Here is a 14,645-nt window from a genome sequence, read left to right as displayed (position 1 = left end):
GTCTCCATCTCCTGACCTCGTGATCCGCCCGTCTCGGCCTCCCAAAGTGCTGGGATTACAGGCTTGAGCCACCGCGCCTGGCCTTAGACCAACTTTTAAGAACACAGTGGTCCCCCAAAACAGGTAAATTCCCTTATCAATCCTCTATTGTTGATAGCCTGACCAGTTCCACCTTGCTGGTTATTATGAAATAAAACCATTTGAAAATGCAGTGTCCTATTGAACGTGTAAGTTAACATTGTACAACAAAATTCCCAATCCCCTTGATATGGTTTGGCTCTGTGTTCCCACCCAAATCTCATCTCAAATTATATTAATAATGTCCATGTGTTAAGGCAGTGACTAGATCATGGGAGTGGTTTCCCCCGTGCTATTCTCGTGATAGTGAGTGAGTTCCACGAGATCTGATGGTTTTATAAACGTTTGACAGCTCCTCCTTCACACACGCTTCTCTCTCCTGCCACCCTGTGAAGAAGGTGCCTGCTTCCCCTTCCACCATGATTGTAAGTTTCCTGAGGCCTCTCAGCCATGTGGAACTGTGAGTCAATTAATCCTCTTTCCTTGATAAATTACCCAGTCTCGGGTATTTCTTTATAGCAGTGTCAAAATGGACTAATACACCCCTTTTCCCGTGGTAAAACATCCAGCAGAGGCCAGGCACAGCAGCTCATACCTGTAATCCTAGCACTCTGGAAGGCCAAGGCAGGAGGACTGCTTGAGGCCAGGAGTTCAAGGACCAACCTGGGCACCAGAGTGAGACCCACCCCATCTCTACCCCTGCCCCCTGCCAAAATTTTTTTTTAATAATCCAGATGTGGTGGTGTGCCTGTAATTCCAGCTATTCAGGAGGCTGAAGTGACCAGGAATTCAAAGCTGCAGTAGGCTATGACTGTGCCACTGCACTCTAACCTGGCAATAGAGTGAGGCTCTATCTCAAAAAACAAACAAATTGGCCAGGTGAGGTGGCTCATGCTTGTAATGCCAGCACTTTGGGAGGCCGACGCAGGCAGATCACTTGAGGTCAGGAGTTTCAGACCACCCTGGCCAACATGGTGGAACCTTGTCTTTACTAAAAAATACAAAAATTAGCCAGGCGTGGTGGTATGCGCCTGTAATCCCAGCTACTCTGGAGGCTGAGGCAGGGGAATCACTTGAACCTGGGAGGCAGAGTTTGCAGTGAGTCGAGATTGTGCCACTGGACTCTAGCCTGGGTGATAAGAGCAAGACTGTCTCAAAAGTAAATATCAAACCAAACAAACAAAAAAGCTCCAGGTTTGAATAAAAGTTTTCAAGAATAAGAAAAGGTTTGAAAATATATTCTAGAGTAGTACTTCTCAAACAATAGCGAACACAGAAATCTTCCAGGGATCTTGCTAAAATAAAAGATTCTGATTCGGTAGGCCTTGGAGCAAGGCCTAAGAATCTGTGTTTCTAAAGACGCTCCGAAGACTGCAAATGCTCCTGGTCTGGTGATCACACTTTGAGCACTAAAGTTTTTAATAACGTCAGAGAGAAGATCTGCAGAAGAAATAACTAGTGGTACAAACAGAAATTGGAGCCAATCCCCAAAATGAAAAGGGGTAAAGGTTTAAAAATTCAACATCTCAAGTCCTTGTAGCTAGCTCCTTGCCCCTTTGGAGCTTGACCTTAACACTGAGAGCTTTTTTCGTTTGTTTGTTTTTGAGATGGAGTCTCACTCTGCCACCCCAGGCTGGAGTGCAGTGGTGCGATCTCAGCTCACTGCAACCTCCGCCTCCTGGGTTCAAGCCATTCTCCTGGTTCAGCCTCCTGAGTAGCTGGGATTATAGAGGCCCACCACCACGCCTGGCTAATTTTTGTATTTTGAGTAGAGATAGGGTTTCACCATGTTGGCCAGGCTGGTCTTGAACTCCTGACCTCATGATCCACCCAGCTCAGCCTCCCAAAGTGCTGGGATTACAGGTGTGAGTCACCACGCCCAGCTAACACTGAGAGCTTTTAAGATCGCTACTTGTAGCCCTCAAAGCCCTAGCTTTTCCAAAAACCTTTGCCCCATTTTATAAAAGCCAGTTCCAGTGGTTTAGGACTAAGGGAAGTCCACTCTCAATACAAGGGAGGTAAGCCTCTAGACTCACTATGTCAAAGGAAAGAACAGAAGGTAATTTTAGGACTGTTTTAGTTCTGAAGTCTAGATGCACATATGTATATTTTTTCATTCCTTGATTTACTCAACATTTCAGTATAAACCTCTCTATCATTCTTAAAAATAAAATGATCAAGATCTATTCTCTTCTGCCAAAAAGTTCAGAGTCCAGCTAAAATAACAATCTATAAATATCAGCACTTGTATAAAAAAATGTAGTTAAAGCTACCAAGTAACAGACCAATTTTCAGAGCATAACTCTTTTGGTAATTGCAAAACAGCACCATCTCCAAAATGCCTCACATTTTCAGTCACACATTATTACATATCATGGTCTACTCATTAATAATAAACTAGAGAAAACTAATTGTTGGTTTAGGACAAAAAGTTTCCAATGCCTTGAATTATAAGAACCTCCTTTGAACATCAAAAATGTAATCACTGTATAGATAATCATTTCACTATTTACACTTTGAAACAATGTAATTTTTTTTCCTGTTTCTTCTTTTTTCTAGACAGTCTTGTTCTTTTGCCCAGGCTGGAACGCAGTGGCCCAACCATAGCTAATTGCAGCTTCAAACCCCCGAGCTCAAACGATCCTCCCACCTCAGTCTCCCACATAGCTGGCACTATAGGTGAACACCACCATGCTCCATTAACTTTTTAAAATTTTTTGTGGAGACCAGGTCTTGCTATATTGCCTAGGCTGGTCTCAAACACCTGGCCTCAAGTGATTAACCACCAATCATTAATGGTATACTTTGATATTTAATTCTTATAATTGCAGATATGCTAAAGTATCAGGATATTTAATGAAGAGAAGGAAGATCATTAGGAGTCACAGGAGGTTGTAAAAAAAAATGCAGGCTTGTTTTGAAATAAATATATAATAAATTCTAGGCCAGAGGTTTCTCAATCGATATACCTAAGACCCTTAGGAGTGTCTGGAGATAGGCTGCTGAGTTGATGCTGTAAAAGATAATAAATTCATATATTCATTTAAGCAGTGTCTGAAAAGAGATATTTCACATTTGTATACTACTATTTTTCAAGTTTGTAAAGATGTTCTGATTAATAAAACATAAATCATTTTAAAGTGTCATTTAAGTCATTCATTGGGCCAGGTGAGGTGGCTCATGCCTGTAATCTCAGCACTTTGGGAGACTGACATAGGAGGATCATTTGAGACCAGGAGTTCAAGACTAGCCTAGGCAACACAGTGAGACCCAGTCTCCACAGAACTTTAAAAAATTAGCTGGGCATGGTGGCATGTGCCTGTAGTCCCAGCTAAGTTGGGTGGATGAGACAGGAGGATCACTTGAAGTCAGAGTTTGAGACCAGCCTGGGCAACAGGGCAAGACATTGCCTCTCAAAAAATAAAAATAAGTATAAAATGAGAAAAATTATATCAAACACGGCAGAACACAATTTACATGTATAAACACATATACACAATTTGTAGCTTCTGCTATGAGTCAGGTCATTGAGGGGGACAAACATTATCTACATAGTAATTTAAGGAAGTCTACAAAGCAGTCTTTACTTATGTTCTTAAAATCTCAGTGTTACAAAGGGATTTTATGCTACCAAAAATAAAATCAGTTGGAAGATCTTGCTATGCAAGGGCACACTGAATTTCTAAAGAACTGGAACACCAACTGCAACTTCTTATATCCTTGTTCTTTAGACTGGAACCACAATACGTACCAGATACAAAGAAATAAAATAGCATGCCAAAGTTATTAAAATATTTTGAGTGAAAGTAAGTTGTTGTATTTTTTGAGACAGGGTCTTGCTCTGTTTCCCAGGCTGGAGTGAAGTGGTGCAAACATAGCTCACTGCAGCCTCAACCTCCTGGGCTTAGGTGATCCTCCCACCTCAGTCTCCCAAGTAGCTAGGACTACAGGCGTGCACCACCAAGTCAAGCTCATTTTTGTATTTTCTGTAGAGACAGTGTTTCGCCATGTTGCCCAGGCTGGTCTCAAACTCCTGGGCTCGAGTTATCTACCCACCTCAGCCTCCCAAAGTGCTGGAATTAAAGGTGTGAGCCATCTCGTGAGGGCTTTTTTCTTTTTAAACACGGGTCTTACCATGTTGCCCAGGCTAGTCTCAAGCAATCCTCTTACCTCATCTTCTCAAAGTGGTGGGATCACAGGCATGAGCCACCATGCCAGGCCAATTTTTTTTTTAAAAACAAGAAAGTTATTTCCATGATAATCTATCAATTGTAATGAACATTAAAGTTTTCTATCAATTTCAGTCCCTTACCAAATGCATTCATTATATTAACAGTCTTGTTCTGTTGCCCAGGCTGGAACACAGTGGCCCGATCATAGCTCATTGCAGCTTCAAAACCCTGAACTCAAACCTCCCACCTCAGTCTCCCACGTAGCTGTCACTATGTAGCTGCCAGAATGTCTACTGGCTTGTTAACAAAAGGTTTCCATTTTATTCAACTTTTACGTGTACACTTTGTCAGAAATGAGTTTTATTATAACTGAATTTAAACAAAGATGGTAAATAATGAAAAGCAGTCTTGTGCGTAATTAGATAAACTTTTAAATTGCAGATCATAATAGAAGACTAAAACAATAACTACCATTTGACAAGTACAAGGCACTATAAACACTATATCCATTAACGTATTTAATTCACATAATTCTGTGACATAGCGCCTATTTTATACCAACTTTACAGATGATAAAGGTAAGTCTGAGAGAAGGTTAAAATAACTTGCCTATTATCTCAAAATTAACATAAGGTCGGGTTCCAACACTTGTCCTCTTAACTATAACATCTCATCTCCAACTCAAAGAAATCAATTCCACATTCTGTAATATTCCTTAACACTTTACAATCTTAATGTCATTCTAGCTAAACCTAAGATAACCAAATACAAATACCCAAATGAATAAATCTTTTTATATTTAATTAGCATGGATGGAATCAATGAGAACAGACAAAGACTTCATTCAAATAACTAGAATTTAAAAGTTCTCCTTCCCCATTTTCAAAATACAAGGACAACAAATCTTCGGAATAAAACAGAGTTGGGGAAAACCACATGGTTTTGGTTACATTTAACTCGGAGCTTAGGCTAGCATGTTTGTGGACGAGAATTTTAAGTTCACCTTTACTAATTCATTCCGCAAAGCTACCTCCTAGGAAAATAGAGATGAGCTATCAATAATGCTAGACCCCTAAATATCAGCTATTAAACTTTGCAAATAGAATGACCAGAGTGTAAAGAAGCCAACCAGCTAACCTTAGAATGATCTACTAGTTTGTAGGTCCAAGTGGCAAATGCACCACGGTCTTACTTAAACTACCATTACTTAAACTACCATTACTGTGTATAAGAACTCAAAATCTTCAAAGCTATATGATGAGTATAGCCAACAGTATTACAAACTGTATATAAAAGGCATACAAAAATTTCAGTTCATGTTTAAATATGAGAAAGCATCAAACACCATACTACCATACATACCTTTAAAAAAAGGCTTCCAAAACAAACTCACGAGAGCTCTTTCTAAAAATCAATCAACTGAACAAAATTCTCCTACAATCATGAATTTGGAGGAAGCTTTCTTGATTCAACAAAAACAAATGGTCACTGCACACAAAGTGCCAATTAAAATAAAGTACAGGAAGTACATGGTTGAACCTCACACTTGTTAAAACAAAATTTAATCTGTTCTTTCCAAAGTACATCTTTATCTCAACCCAATCCTGGAAACTCAGCCACGAATACTCTTTACTTAGCAGGAAAGGAAAGTCAACTCTCAAAGTCTTTCTCTATAAGAACTATCATATTTTTAGCAAGTTTCAATCTAATGTTACTTGTATATTTTAAGAAAAGAATAGACTGAGGCTGGAGATAACCAACAGGAAGAACATTCAAGCCTACCAGTTAAAAAGCAGAGAAAAGAGAGAACACACAGCCATTAACTAAGGGTAACTGATTACTGGAGATCATTCACAATAAAAATCACAGTGTATTCAAATTAATTATAAAAAACAATGATGGTCCTTTATATTCAAATTACTAACTCATTGGATCAGAGAGTTCCATGTTATTTTAACAAAAATTGGCTTAATATTTTTCTATTTTAAACATAGTATGACAGAAACAGAGTAAGCACGACATTTCAACACCGACAGCATAAATTACTTGTGAAATTCAAGACCAACAACAAAATGGAGGGAGACTGTAACATCTGATAGAAGAGATTTACATCTTCAATGTACAAAGAGCTCTTAGAATAAATTTAAAAAACAGCCCAATAAGAAATGAGCAAAGGACAATGACCAATAAACATAAGAGAAGTCTACAACACCATCAAATTTAAACGAGGTTTTTTGCCTGTGAAATTACAAAAATATTAAAGATTTTTATAGCCCAGTGTTTTCAAGACTATGGAAACACCAGCCCCTATTAGTTGGAATATAATTTGTGCTGCATTTCTGAAAAGTTGTCTGTCAGTTATAAAAATTTCAATTGTCTATTCTTGCCCCAGAAATCATTTTGACAGAAATTTACACTGAAAAAAATCACTTAAGAGGGAAAAGAAGCAGGCATAAGGTTAAATGATGTTTTATCTCCTCCTCTCCATATTACCAGTGGACTATTTTTCACCCTGTAGTAAACTCAGTCAACTTACCCTTCTCATATTGCCCTATGTAATTTATATTACTCTATGCAAATTACTTCATCTCTCAAACTTCCATTTCCCAAAACAGAAAAAAAAATCTCTCCCAAAGAACTGTTGACGTAACTAGATGATATGATAAAATATAAAACATTTAATTTATGAAATAATTATTTAGGTTTACCATATTATCTGGAACAAATACAGAAAATCATCATGCATATAAATAAAATCAAGTTTCTATCCGTCTGCAATTACATTGCAAGAAACCCCCGATGGATTTTCACATAATCTGGAGGACATGTCTGAGAAGCTAACAGGAAGAAGTTTCTGTGAGGAAGAAGGCAAAAAATTAATACTGGGGGAGGAGAGGGCCTGAACATCTCAAAGAAAAGGTAGACATCCTCAGAGCAGCTACAGAACCACACTTTCAGAGGACAATTGTAATAGAGCCTGATCCAGAGTGAGTAGCCAGGGATACTTATTTCACAACAGTTAACAATTTCCAAGAAAAGTTCGAAATTTGACCAACACCATTTATTAGCTACTACCAATAATAGTCACCACTTCTGTGCCAGGTAACACATCCCATTTAGTCCTCAAAACAACCTTACATAGTAGGTACCACATTCTCATCTTGCAAATGAAGAAACAAAAAGGTTTACTATGTTGAAGACACAAAGATAATCAGTGAAGCAATACAAATTCAATCCTGACTGCCTCGCATCTAACTCTAAACCCTAAAGCTTTAACCACTACTCAATACTGCCGTGTTATTACCATTCCTGCTGTTTGTTCTTAGAGAAATTAAAATTCTCCAAGAGGCTCTGAGTAAGCTATAAACAGGAACCACGCATGGGTGTCTTACCCACACCCCGAACTTGGACTCCAATAACTGTGTCAGTTTCCATAGGAAAACATATCTATCTCGAAGCCTAAAAGTTCACCTAAACCTGGCTTAGGCCGAGATGGCACACATTCCCTCCTCCATCTTGACAAGCGGAGGTGAATGAATGTTCAGTGACTTCAGAGCATAATAGTTGTGAGGACATTAATTTGGAATTCTCGCCACAATTTTCCAGAAACAATACTGAATAATACTCAATGGGTAAAAGATACTGATGTGGCTTACTGGAAATCTACATACCAAGTAAGGCATTATTTCTTTGAGAACATACATAAAGAACCTAAAAACAATTGTTTTACAGATTAAATTTAGATTGTAATCTCTTTTAAAATTTTGTTACCTTTCAATGTCTTCTCCATTTTCTCCCTTTCTTTTTTTTCTGACATAAATACTTGATTTAATATGCCAAAAAGGCCTAGCCTAACCATCAGCAGGATTAAGAAAAGATTTACATTCCAAATTATCTATGCTATACTCATATTAATTTCTCCAAATTTACTTTATCTTGCTCCATAAAAGAACTCTACTGTAAATATGCTCTAGTCTTTGTTATTCCATATTTTATTGCCCAGAGTAGAAATAATGTAAAAATTATCTTTCAAAGAAAGACTTTAGAATACAAATGCTGTAAGAAAACTTTTAAATGTCAAGTTAATCAGAAAACATAAAATATTTATCATCAGTAAGTTTTCTAAGAGAGATGGGTGCTCTTAAGATAAAGAACAGCACAAAGGGAGACCCAATCTAGGTTCCCACAAAGAAGAAAGCAGAGAAAAGTACTGCTGGTGAATTTTTCTCTCAAGTAGAAAAATCCAGAACTGTACCTCTAACAACCACATCTCCTCACAAATAAGCTATCAGCAGATGAACCAGCCAAGTCCCTTTGGTCCCACTTCCCTAGTCCTAACAAAAAGCTTTAAAAGCAAGAACAGAAGAAATAAATATGATACTTCAAAAGTCTTTGCCTCTTAACCCCAAAGAATTTAACTTGATGTTAAAACTTAAAAAAATTTACAGAGTGACAATCTGTTCTCTCAGTATTAGAAATATAATACAAATATCCAGGTAAAACTGCATATTGACTGAAACAATATACTAAAGTAAACCAAAGAAATACAAATGATGGGTATCAGACCATTTTTTGCTTTAATAAATGGAAGAAGTAGGGTGAAGCTGAATAAAATGTGACAGGGTGAATAAAAAAAGAAGGTGAAGAAGGGCAATAGCCCAGAAAGATATAAAAGGAGAAAGCCAAGATATAAAAGGAGAAAAAAGATATAAAAGGAGAAAGCTAGACACAAATTTGAAAGATTTCTCATTTTGCCTAGGATTTGCCTCAATCATACATGGTTGCCCTACATAAAAACTTCTGTCTTAGCAAGAATCATTAGCAAGATATCACAGCACTGAACCACTTCATTTATGAATATCTGTATTCCAACATCTAACTCTGTTGTAAAGATACTTTGTTCCCAAATAATTTCTCATCGGAAATTTTAATGCTTGTCTAGATCACATCTGTGATTCACAGTGACTCACAAAACTACTCCTTCTCGTAACAGTGGTCAAATTTAATTTTATCTATCTTGCTATTAAGGTTTACTCATGTAATAATCTCTTGTATATTAACTCCTACATTTAACAAAACTCAAATAATGGTTACTTTTTCTATCTATAAAATTAGGCATTCCTAATGTGGCAAATAAAAGAAAATCAGTGCTTCTCAAACATCAAAAAAGATTACTTTTTTAAAAACCTCCTATACATCATGGTCCTATAATTTTGTAAAATAAAGATAAATCACTAGAAAAACGATTCCATAATTGAATGTCAAGGTATTATCAAATTGTTACAGAAGTATCTAGACATTTATTTTCAGTGTTTATCTCCTAACAGACAAGTCTCTAGACTAGCCCTGGTCCCATGACACATTATGAGTAGTACTGCCCAAAGGCGTACATTCTCACCACACAAGTTTCTCATATAGTTAACAACAGTTATACAGCCCAGATATATGGCTGTGACCCTTCTGTACCCTTTTATTTGTTGTTGTTGTTGTTGTTGTTGTTTTTGAGACAGGGTTTTGCTCTCTCACATAGGCTGGAGTGCATCGGAGTGATTATGGCTCACTGCAGCCTCCACCTCCTGGGCTCAAGTCATCCTCCCACCTCTCAGCCTCCCGAGTAGCTGCAACTACAGGCGTTCACCACCACTCCTGGCTAATGTTTTTGGTTTTTAGTAAAGACCAGGTCTCACTACATTGTCCAGGCTAGTCTTGAACTCCTGACCTCAAGTGATCCTCGAGCCTCAGCCTCCCAAAGTGCTGGGATTATAGGCACGAGCCACTGTAACAGACTGTACTATATTTCACATACCACATTTTCCTTGAAGTTCCTAAAGATACTAAGGCCCTCAGCCATATTTTCTTAGCTTATCTATGATTCTCAGAATGAAGAAGAATTAAGAGTTTACTAAAGCTCCTGCCTCTATCACTTGTAAGCAAGCATACCTTTTGCCTAGGTATCTTTGCCTCAATACATTCATCATCCACAAAAAACCCAATTCAAAACATCTTTTCTCCAGAAATTCTTCAGGATCTAGAGAATTCTTTGCTACCTAGTGATCATCAAATATTTAAATTGGCACTAATTAATATGCTGCTGAGTAAATGTTCTCTTATAGGTTCATGTATTACATCTCCAATTAGATTTTACGGAAGAAAAAAAATTCAGTCCTTCATTTTCAATTTGTCCACATAGCATACAGTAAAACTGCCTACTACAAAAATACCTGACTAATCTGACCCCAGTAAATCACATAATCCCACAGGCAAAAGTTAGCATATCTGGTTCAGAGATTAGCCCAACTGAGATTTTCAGAAAATAATTTACCTCACTAGCTATGATACAGTGGTAAGCACAGTCTAACTATCTGTTCTCCTGTATCATTATAAAACAAAGTATCACTAAGTAATTATGCTAGCCTGCTGAGATAAATTTGAAGTTGTGATATTCATATAATTTTGAGTTACTTCCACTAAAATTACTTCGTTAATTCACTATGGGTAATATCCCATACTCCTATGCCAAGAGTATTTCTAATGTAAAGAGATTTTGAGATTTGAAACTTTCTCAACTTAACCATTAACGATTTTAAAATATATGCAACCTGTACTCACATAGATTCTAACTATATTGCTCACTACTGGAAAAACTCTGTGTCCCTAGATTACACATCATTTTAAACATAAATGGCAAGAAAAATATGGTCCTTCAAGCTATATGAATATATGAACCACAAATTTCTAGGTAGAAAGGGACATGTGGATGCTTTCAATTTAGACAGACATTAAGTTTTAGAGATGAATGACACCACAGCAACTATGGTAATGATAAGGTCATGCTCTGCATTTCACAGATGGGATGATTCCAGCCTAGAAAGTTGGCCAAAGGTCACAAAACGGGAGATCCAGGGCCTCAAATACCACAGTAGAGTGCTCATTTTTTTATATTAGTCCGCTTCCATTGGATATATTCTAATGTCTCTCCAAATATGTAGGTCACATTTCTAGTAACATTTTATTATTTTCAAATTTCTAGTAGCATTTCTAGTAACATTTTATTATTTTATAATAAATTATAAAAAGAATAGGTACTATATATTCTCAATTTCTAGTAATTTTCATTATTTTCTCAAAAGTAAATGTCAGGAGCTCTAAATCATGTATTTCCACTTTAAGACACATCCCACTAACCTCTTATATTAGAAATACTTTTAAATATTAATTTGTCATTCTAGTTTCACTTTCTACTCATACATCTGCAATGCCAGTTATTAACTGATTTTTTTTTGTCTAAGACAGGGTCTCACTCTGTTGTCCAGGCTGGAGCGCAGTGGCATGATCTTGGCTCACTGCAGCCTCAACCGCCCAGGCTCAAACAACTCTCCCACCTCAGCTGGCACTACAGGTGTGTACTACCACACCTGACTGATTTTTTTTATTTTTATTAGAGATGGGGTCTTGGTATGTTATACATACTGATCTCTAACTCCTGGGCTCATGCAGGTCTCCCGCCTTGGCCTCCCAAAGTGTTGGGATTATAGGCTTGACCTTGCCCAGTCAAGTTAACTGATTATTATTTTTTAAATGAGAAAAAGTCATTAGGGAAATACCTAAGAAAATTTTAAAACTTTGTTTTCCCGTAAAAAGCTCTAGATAACTTGATTTCCAGGTTGTGTTTGCTTTTCAGCATTTTACTGCTTGTTTCCACATTGTTAGGCTTTGTTTATTGTCCTGGGTCTGTTTCTACCCAACTCTATTATTACTTCTAACATATGGATTTAGAAACGAAATATTCCAGTTTATAAGAAAAGTATGTAAAGCAAGAGTAAATTTATCCATGATAAGAGCCTATAAGGAAATCCATTAAATTAAACCCACAGATTTCAGTCTATCAATGCTAGTTGCTAAAAAGCATTTTGTAATTACCTTCTCATTCTCATCTGTCTCAAAATGGAAATAACATTAGATACATGAGGTTTTAATATAATTTATATCGGTCCTCATAACTTTTTTTTGTCTTAAGAAAATCTAGTCTTTCTGAATTTCTAAAACTACTTGATTGAGGTCTGATTGACATGTAAAACGCTATACATATTTAATGTTTTCAATTCAATGAGTTTGGGGATAACTATACACCGTGAAGCCATCACCGCCACCTTCTTGAATTTATTTCATTTTATACTATCTGCTGATCAGATCCTTCTTAAAAGTATCTTAAGTTCATATCAGCTATTCTAAAATTTAATATTCATGAGATATATTGACATATTTTATCTTCATTTCTGAGCTTTAGTTAATTTTATATTTATTACTCTCATTAAATTTTGGATCTTTCTTCCATTACTTAGGAAACAATGTTATAACTTTATAATAACTTCCACCAAGATTTACAACCTGTTTAACATCTTTAACTGGTCCTAACCAAAAAAGACTATCTTCTCTAGATGATTATTAGTATTAACAAGATTCTCATTAAGACTCAAAGGCATCAAATTATTCAGCTTGTCACAACATCAGTCCTTATAAAATACTTCAAAAATCCATACATGGTCTATCAATCTAAATTCCAAATAAAATTAAATTTCTAATGTGAAGAGATTTTCAACTTTTTAAACTGTTGGGCCAATTATGAAAAGTTGAAAATTTTAAGTTTGCCTTGTAATGAGGAGTAAATTAGGGAAGAATCTTTGAAATTTAGATAAAGCCATCAAAAAATAAAGTTTAAACATGATGAATATGCTTACAATGGGTCACATTAACAGCAACTATAACATTAAATTAGATGTTATCTTAAAAACAGAATACATTGAGATAAATAAAATGAACAAAAATAAGCAGGATTTCATCCCTTCACACAAAATCTCTATTCCATGCAGAGATCAAATAAATTTCCACATATAAAAAGATAAAGAAAAAGGATTAAAAAAAACGCAGGAAAAACACTAAAGCCCATAAAAAGCTCTCCCTCCACTTACGAAAACACTGACACTACATAGGTAACAATGCCAACATCACTTCTAAATTCCGTTTAGTTTAATTCAAGTTTCAATTTCACCTACCTTTCGTCTCTGAGAGATGTTGAGGGCACCAAAGTCATTAAACAAGGATGAAGCAGGTGAAGTTAGAGGATCTGTAAGGTAAGTTACATAAGTTTCCACACATAAAACTCGGGTAACCCACAAATCTAGTAACTGTTTAACTGGACAATGCCTATATAATAAAAATCAAATGACACAATAATTAAACTTAGTACCTAACACACAGTTATGTTCAAATATTTTCCGAGCAAATGAAACACAAACTGGTGAACTAATTTGCTCAAATATTCAAAAGCTATATGGATCAGGATAGATCTATTTGTATAGAACCAAAAGAAAAATCAAATAGAGAAAAAAACCTCTTAACCATACTATTGTGTGTGTTTATGAAGGCAGTAAGTTGACTGCCCCCACCCTCCTCTATAAATAAAGGTTTATAATCTTGAGACCAAATCTTGGGAAGGATAAAAAGGAGGGTGGGGGGGTGGGGCAGTGTCAACCACAGACTCTGAGAGATCCTGTCTTGGATTTCAACACATCAGCAAGGCTTTAAAACCAGCTACTCTACAAACTATTCCATATTTTAAAGTCTATCACCAGATATTTGATATTACTAAAAAGATAAAGTAAAATATCAAGTTGTTAAAGACAGAAATAATAAATTTTTCAAAACACAAACATGAAATCCAAAGATTTTGTAGGTTCAAAATTCCACTACTCTGCAGAAAGAAGTTACAAACAAAATTATATATCTTAATTATTTCTTACTTTACAAATGAGAAGAGTCTCCGAAAAGGCATGCATGAGATATACTGAAATATTTATCTTCATTTCTGAGCTTTAATTTTTTATTTATTAATCTCATTACATGCTCTGCTAAATCCTAAAAAATATATTAAATGCCCTTATGTAAAGGAACCTTAAATCTCTTCACAATGTAGTACAAATAGACTGCTGCTTCATTTCTCTGCCTTCTTCTTCCTGGGTTTTCAGACTCACCTTCATTAAAATTAACATGAATTTAATATTAAATAACTAATAGTGCAAAGGGCAAGATGTTAACAAAATAGCTTGACAAAATTTTTTTATATAACTTACACACTGACTGTTCTTTAATAAGAGAGACAAGGTCTTGCTATATTGCCCAGGTCAGTTTCAAACTCCTGGGCTCAGTCAATCCTCCCACCTGAGCCTCCAAAAGTGCTGGGATTACAGGCATGAGCCACCACGCCTGGCTTGAGATCTAAATCTCAATAGTTAGATCTGAGTGGGAAGATAATAATTTTTATTTTCTTCTTTATACCCGTTTACAATTTTCAACATTTCTACAATGGTTGTATATTTAGAGTAAGAAATATATACA

General features: G+C 36.1%; 1 protein-coding gene across 1 annotated transcript in view; it reads right to left on the bottom strand.

Moving 5' to 3' along the window:
- PAN3 (PAN3 poly(A) specific ribonuclease subunit) overlaps nt 1-13,375 on the bottom strand; it is a 123,576-nt gene extending 110,201 nt beyond the window's left edge. Inside the window, exon 1 of the mRNA XM_011999978.1 lies at nt 13,304-13,375. The gene's annotated coding sequence lies outside the window, so the exon portion shown is untranslated. The remainder of the gene's footprint in view (nt 1-13,303) is intronic.
- Nucleotides 13,376-14,645: the final 1,270 nt, after the last annotated feature.

Source organism: Mandrillus leucophaeus, unplaced genomic scaffold (assembly GCF_000951045.1).
Source record: "Mandrillus leucophaeus isolate KB7577 unplaced genomic scaffold, Mleu.le_1.0 Scaffold61, whole genome shotgun sequence".
NCBI classification, from domain to species: Eukaryota; Metazoa; Chordata; class Mammalia; order Primates; family Cercopithecidae; genus Mandrillus; species Mandrillus leucophaeus.
The sequence above is the reverse complement of the archived record's forward strand: the minus strand, read 5'-3'. Positions and strand labels throughout refer to the sequence as shown.